Source organism: Carettochelys insculpta, chromosome 7 (genome assembly GCF_033958435.1).
Source record: "Carettochelys insculpta isolate YL-2023 chromosome 7, ASM3395843v1, whole genome shotgun sequence".
Lineage (NCBI taxonomy): Eukaryota > Metazoa > Chordata > Testudines > Carettochelyidae > Carettochelys > Carettochelys insculpta.
The window spans coordinates 51027773-51034987 of NC_134143.1; positions in this window are offsets into that span (position 1 = coordinate 51027773).

Below are 7215 nucleotides of genomic sequence, written 5' to 3' on the forward strand. Positions count from 1 at the left end.
GAGAAAGCCTTATGTATAATGCGGGAAGCTGACCTAGATTATTCCATCAAAGCTCTTGGTTTCTTCCACAATCTGGCACTGGATTCTGAAGTACACTGAACATGCTGTAACAGATTCAAGTAAAATCAGACCTTCTCCACCAGCTAAACCTGCGTCATAGTTGTTTTTGGATGATTCAGGTAGAATGAATCTCCCTTACTGGCTAGCATGGAAAGATGTGATAAGTGCAGGTAAGGGGAGGGCTAATGGGATCCATGTTCAAATGTGTCCAGTAGTCATTATTCCTGCACAAATCAGATGGAGGGGCTACAGGTGCTATCCCATCACTGCTACCTCTGCAGCCTCCTGGCTTTCCACCCACTTAGACCACGTAGGCTTTATATGGGTGAAGTGGATTTCACACACAACAGAAGGATGTTTTTTGTTGAATTACATACAAAAATGAATAAGAGATTTCCTTGGGTTATTTACTATTAAACTGATTTTTTTGCCTATCATACATGTTTAATTTGCAGCATGCTATGGAATCTATAATGTATAGATTCATATATTTGCTGGGGAAGGTCATACGACTGCTCTTGTGGCTTCCCTTTGCTTACCCATCAGAAGTTGCACATCAGAAATTAATTTTTCTGCAGGGGGCATAAGTTCTGCACATGACCAGTGGTGTGGCATTCCCCTCCAGGAGTAAGATTTTAATTCAGTCTGCTGCACTCAAGCAGAGCTTAGTATTACCTAGATCATCTCTGACAGGCATTTGTGTGACCTGTTCTTTAAAACCTTCCAATGACAGAGATTTCACAGCCTCCCTGAGTGATTGATTCTAATGCTTAACTGCCCAAACAGCTAGAAAATTTTTCCTAATACCCAACCTAAACTGTCCATTGCTTCTTGTCCTATCCTCAGAGATTGTTTTTAATCCCTCTTTTTTCTAACATTCTTTTATGTACAAGTTGCACCTCCAAAACCCAGCATTCTCTCGTCTGGCAGGATTTTCCTGGACCAGAGAGCCAGGCGGGAGTGCAACCAACTGACAACCCTGTAGGAGGGCAGCAAGGCCAGGTTGGAGGCAGTGTCTCCCTGCCAGGCATGGGACTGGAACTCTGGCTTGCCCTGCTCTCCCACTACAGGGTGCAGGGGACCAGAGCACTGGCTTGACTTGGGTGCTGACAGCACAGGTAGGTGGGGGACCAGTGTACCAGAGCACAGGCAGGCCTCCCACGGGGGAATGAGGCTGAGGGCCAGCTGCCATGATGAGCCGCAGCTGGAGAGCTGGGAAGCTGCAGCCAGACAGCTAGCGGGGTGGTCAGGGACAGGGGCTTTAACCTCCCCTGGTCTGGCAAAATCTCTCATTCGGGACCACTGAGGTTGTGAGGGTGCCGGACGAGGGAGGTACAACCTGTATTTGAAAACTGTTAGCATGTGACCACTCAATCTTTCTCCAGACTAAGCAAACACATTTTTTTCAAATCTTCCCTCATAGGTCATGTTTTCTAGATAGTAACCATATTACACAGCAGATGCTGTCAGGGCCAGCTGGAGGGGACAAGTTGGCGGGTTTGGCACCCAGGAAACTGTTGATGCTTTCTGCACTCAGAACTGTTGCTCTCTCCTTTCTGAGTAGCTTGGACTGTTGTTAGTGGGGGAGAGATTGGAATTCCTACAGTCTTGTCCCACGAGCCCTTGACAAGACAACCACACTTTCTCCTGTCTAATATCCACCCCTGTATCCGAAACAGGATGAACAAGTCAGTGGGATGTTTCTACCAAATGATCAGCATAGAAATAGGATAGATGGGTTTCAGATTAATCACTACATAGTAATAATAGGGGCTGTTCCAGTCTCTCCGACCTATTGCTTCTGTTTTTTGCAGATTCCAGAAGGCAGCAGAGCGTCACTGTTTGTTTCACATTTGAAAAGTTTTATTCACAACCATGAGGGTCTGTGACTGACTTTATACAGCCCACACTACAGGGGAGACAGAGGGAGGGCTGGACCAGTTCTGTGCCCTGGAGGCCTTGTTATTCAGCCACTGCTGAGCATGCTTCTGGGAGAAGGCCAGAATCCATGGCACTTCAGCAGCCCTGGAGAGGAGAGGGGAGAGGAGAAAGAGGCGATTTCCTGGAGGAGGCCTGCCTTGCAGCAACAGGAGATGAAGTTTGTACTGAGCGAACTGGACTGGACTGAGAGTTCCTCTTCCACCAGCTGTTTCTCAAGGAGAAGGGAGAACCATGGCCAAGAGCTTTAGCCTAGGATGAGGTTTGGATGTAAAGACTAAGACCACTGTGAACACACTGCAAACTGAGATGCAGTTGTTGTAGGAAGTGGCTCAGGGGAAGTGAGCAAGTGGTCAGCACAGCTTAGGTCAGTGTATGTGGTTTCACTTTTGGGCTCTGGAGAGGGAGCTGGGGGAGGGGAAGGGTCATGGTCCCCCACAGCTATTACTGAGCCCCAAGGAGGGCAGGGATAGAGAAGGTTTTTTGACAGAGACCATCAAAGTGGCCACTCCACCTAAAACCTCATCCAGAGGGTGAACTAAGAGAAAGGTTGGCTTGAAGGCCCAGACCAATAAGCCTGTTGGCTGCCTAAACTACCCCCACTATAAGGCTATAAATGTTTTGTTAAATTAATTATTAGAATCTACTGCACAGTTCTCTGAGCCTGGGTGGATTCTGCAGAAAATCCTATGACCACAGAGTCTCTATCTATAGAGACAAAAAGATACCAGTAGCTTAGCTGCTTCATGAAACTTTCTGTCCTCTTAAGTATTAATTACTATAAAATGTACAAAAATAAAAACACCCCAGAGGTAACAACAGCTTCTGGTATAGGGACATTCACTCCACAGCATAGCAAGATCTCATTAACCTTATAATTACAGGGGAAAGATTCTACCATAGCTTTGCTGTTTTCCAGACGCAGAGCAAGCCTCAGTGGTGCTTAATCAATTAAACCAATTCCTAGCATCTAAGGACAGCTGTGCTAAAAAATGATCCAGCGCTCACTATCTAAAATTCTCTGCTGCATGGAAAACTGCCAAGTATACTAATCAATACACAAAATTAATATAATTTGCAGTGGCATGATGGCAGTTTATGAAGCATTTTAAAAGTGAAATAAATTCTTATAAATAGCAATAGTGGTAGAGTGCTGCCAATTTTATATGCTGTAGGGAAGAAAGAGATTCCAAATAGCATAGTACAACCGGGCTGTCTCACTTGCAGAACTAGAAAAAAAGAAAAGTACACAATAATTTTTGTCTGTTGAAGAAACAGCAGGACAGCTGTGTGTACAATATGGAGACTTTAGGGAGAATGGTTAGTCATTTCCTAGTGATGAGATTTGCTGGTGTACTATTGATCAGAGACAAAATGCATAATTTTAACCCTCTCTCTGCACGTTCCTTTATGTTTTGAAATCACTTTGATAGATCCATAAATACAGACCAGCCTGAAGAACTTCTGTGCTGAGATCTACAATAATACAGTCACCTACTACTGCAGCAAGCTATTTACTCTTTGAATTAATTATGGTAAGCCAGCTTCTCCACATTCACTAATTTATGGTCCTTTATTTATCAGTCACTTCTCACCAGTCTCCACTTGTGATTAGCTCCCTAATTTGTACAAGAAAGGCAATCAGACCCATCAAATATGAATGTCCCTTAAAGCTTGTGATCTTATTGGAATTACCTTTACCATTCATCACACTCTATCCCCTCTCCTCCATAGTATTTACCACTCATGTTTAAAATCGTGTGTCGTATTTACAACTGAGCTTATAAATTCTTGTGAAAACATACTTTTGAACACCAAATGCTATAATGTGCCAGGGCTTAACATTACCAAATATTACTTTATGTAATTTTCACTGAATGTCTCTTTTTAAAAAATAACCCCAAAAATGTTGATACATGATTGTTCCAGCAACCTGCTGCTGCAACAGGAAAACTCGTATTCTTTGAATGGAGATAAAACAAACAACTCCACCAAGATGACTGATGTAATTGTGATTTGTCTTGGATCTGTCAGCTTATGATGTCTACTGTCCTGGGCAACACCAGGGACATCAGTTTCTGGATTCGTGAATTGCTACAGCTTGAGCTAAAGAGCCAGGCTTTCAAGCTGAGATCTTTCTCTCCATTTTCTGTGAATAAGGCCCAAAGGATGATCTGTAATGTGCACTGATATGTAGGTTGCATACTTCCCCTGGCTTGACAAACCTTATCCGAAGCATCTGAGCTCTTAGAACTCCAAATCCCAGATGAGGTTCCATCTATGTATCACATCCTGATATGATGGTTATGCAAGCAACAGTTTCTTTGGAGCAAAAAGTCTGTAACAGCAACACCTTCAACCACTCTCCCCATTATACCTGTGTTTTGAGGAGGCTTTCTGCATTGCTTCTGACAGTAGCAGTGGTCTTGACATTTCTATTCCTGAAGTCAAAGACATCACAGGGATGGGTTGGTGGAAATACTTCCAAAGAATGCTTTCCACAGAGTCAAGCTGCTTTTGGAAGAAGACTGTGAAGTCTGCAGTGTCTTCTCTGACATGCTGGGCTTCAGCCATGAATGTCACAGCATTTGAAGTGTTGCCCTCACCTTGAAAGGGAATGGAAAGAGGAATATACTGACACTTGGGAAGTTTTATTGCCATAATAAAAAGCACACACTAATTATCCTAGTCCATACAGCCTTCCGGGGCAGGGTTCTTGTCTCAGTACAGACATGTTGCTAACTTGGTTCTCAACCCCACTGGATTGGCTCACCCAGACAGTTTTCCACATAATGGGGGAAAGCACCTCGTTATCACATCAGCCCTCACATTTTCCCCACTCACTTCTCAGACTGGAGCTGATAGAAGACAGAATGAACAGCTTCCTGCCATATTCCAGCTTGGAACTATATCTTGCATGTTATTTTTTTTTCTTGAAAAAATACTGAAGGTGCTATCTACCAACGCTTGCCTCCTGTGCTGACATCAACATGGCCCTTCTGCTGAGCAGAAGCAAATTGCCCAAACCTTGCAGGCTGGCTTGCCAGGGGAGGAGAAATCTGTGAAGGGGAGTTGTAATGGGGGTCCCCCCCCAGCTAGTGGTACCTCCTCCTGGAAGTCCTGGGGACCAGTTCTACCAGGTGTTTCACCCCCTTCCTTGACAAACTTTCCCATCATCCTCTCACTGTGTGGACCCTTATTGCTCCAGGACCTGCAGACTCTTTTCCATGACTCAGCCCTCTGGCCAGGTCACTTTTTCAAGGTAGAGGTTATACAGTCTTTCTGGGATTCCCAAGTCTTCTGTCCTCTGCCATGACTGTTAGAGGAAATGGGGCCTTCCCTCTAGTCTGGGATCAAGCTCAAGGGCAAACCTGTCAGCAACCAAGGCCTGCACTCCTATTCCTTGCTGTTACCCTGGAACCTTCTTCTACGTTCCTGATTCTCCCACCTGCTTTGGATTGGCCAGCTGCCCTATTCCCTCCACTCTGGGGCTACGTCTACACGTGCACCCAACTTCGAAATAGCTTATTTCGATGTTGCGACATCGAAATAGGCTATTTCGATGAATAACGTCTACACGTCCTCCAGGGCTGGCAACGTCGATGTTCAACTTCGACGTTGCTCAGCCCAACATCGAAATAGGCACAACGAGGGAACGTCTACACGGCAAAGTAGCACACATCGAAATAAGGGAGCCAGGCACAGCTGCAGACAGGGTCACGGGGCGGACTCAACAGCAAGCCGCTCCCTTAAAGGGCCCCTCCCAGACACACTTTCATTAAACAGTGCAAGATACACAGAGCCAACAACTAGTTGCAGACCCTGTATATGCAGCACGGACCCCCAGCTGCAGCAGCAGCAGCCAGAAGCCCTGGGCTAAGGGCTGCTGCCCACGGTGACCACAGAGCCCCGCAAGGGCTGGAGAGAGAGTATCTCTCAACCCCCCAGCTGATGGCCGCCATGGAGGACCCCGCTATTTCGATGTTGCGGGACGCGGATCGTCTACACGTCCCTACTTCGATGTTGAACGTCGAAGTAGGGCGCTATTCCCATCCGCTCATGGGGTTAGCGACTTCGACGTCTCGCTGCCTAACATCGATTTCAACTTCGAAATAGCGCCCAACACGTGTAGACGTGACGGGCGCTATTTCGAAGTTACTGCCGCTACTTCGAAGTAGCGTGCACGTGTAGACGCAGCCTGGGAGTGACAGCAGTCTACTTCCCTGAAGCCCTTTCTTCTGTTGACAGTTGCCTGGTTTTATACAGGCTCCACCTGTACCTGTCCATCTGATTCTGCTTCCAATTAGCTCCTTGTAGCTTCTTTGTGGTGTGCACTGTGGAGTTATTTGGCCCTGCCTAGCCATCTTAATCCCTTCCAATCTTGTGTGGAGAGGACATCCCATTGCAAAACATCCCATCGTAGGAGTAAAGCATATTCTAAATGTAACTTGTTTTATTTACATTCATGCCCAAGTCCTGGAACAGAAGTGATCAAACAGCATGTACACAATGCCTTCTTCCAAGATTATCAGCCCAGTGCCAATGCCTGATTGCCAGGGAGAAACTCAGCCTCCAAAATTGACCTCAGAAGCCCAAGCAAAAAGCAGACTCCCTAGCTCCTTGCTCAGTTCCCTTTCTCCTTTCCAAGGGCCACTGCTTTTATACACACACACTTGCACAATACATACACAATGACAACAGCAGCCAATATTCTCAAGACTAAACATTTTCTGACATGCTAAAACACACTTAGAAAATTCTATGCAACAGCGCCACCTAGTGATGCCACAAACCACTTTGAGATTGCCATTTGTCATTTAACAAGAAAGGCGATGGAATTATTAAGTTACATTTACACTACAGCACTGTTTCAAAGGCGATCTTTTGGAAGATATCTTCTGGAAGATTGCCTTTAGAAAAAGTGCGTCTACATGCCGAAAGCAAATCAAAGTTGTAATCTGCGCTTTTGAAAGACCGGTCCAGCCTTTTGAAAGAGAGCATCAACACAGCTCAGGGTGCTCTTTTGAAAGACTGGGCCAGGAAACATCGCAGATGGGGTCGCATGGCAGACAAGCCCTTCTGGGAGCCAGAGCCACTGGCTCCCTTAAAGGGCTCCTCCCCAGTACCCTTGCCCTGGACACACTGGCTACGTCTACATGTGAAGCCTACATCGAAATAGCTTATTTCGATGTAGCAACATCGAAATAGGCTATTTCG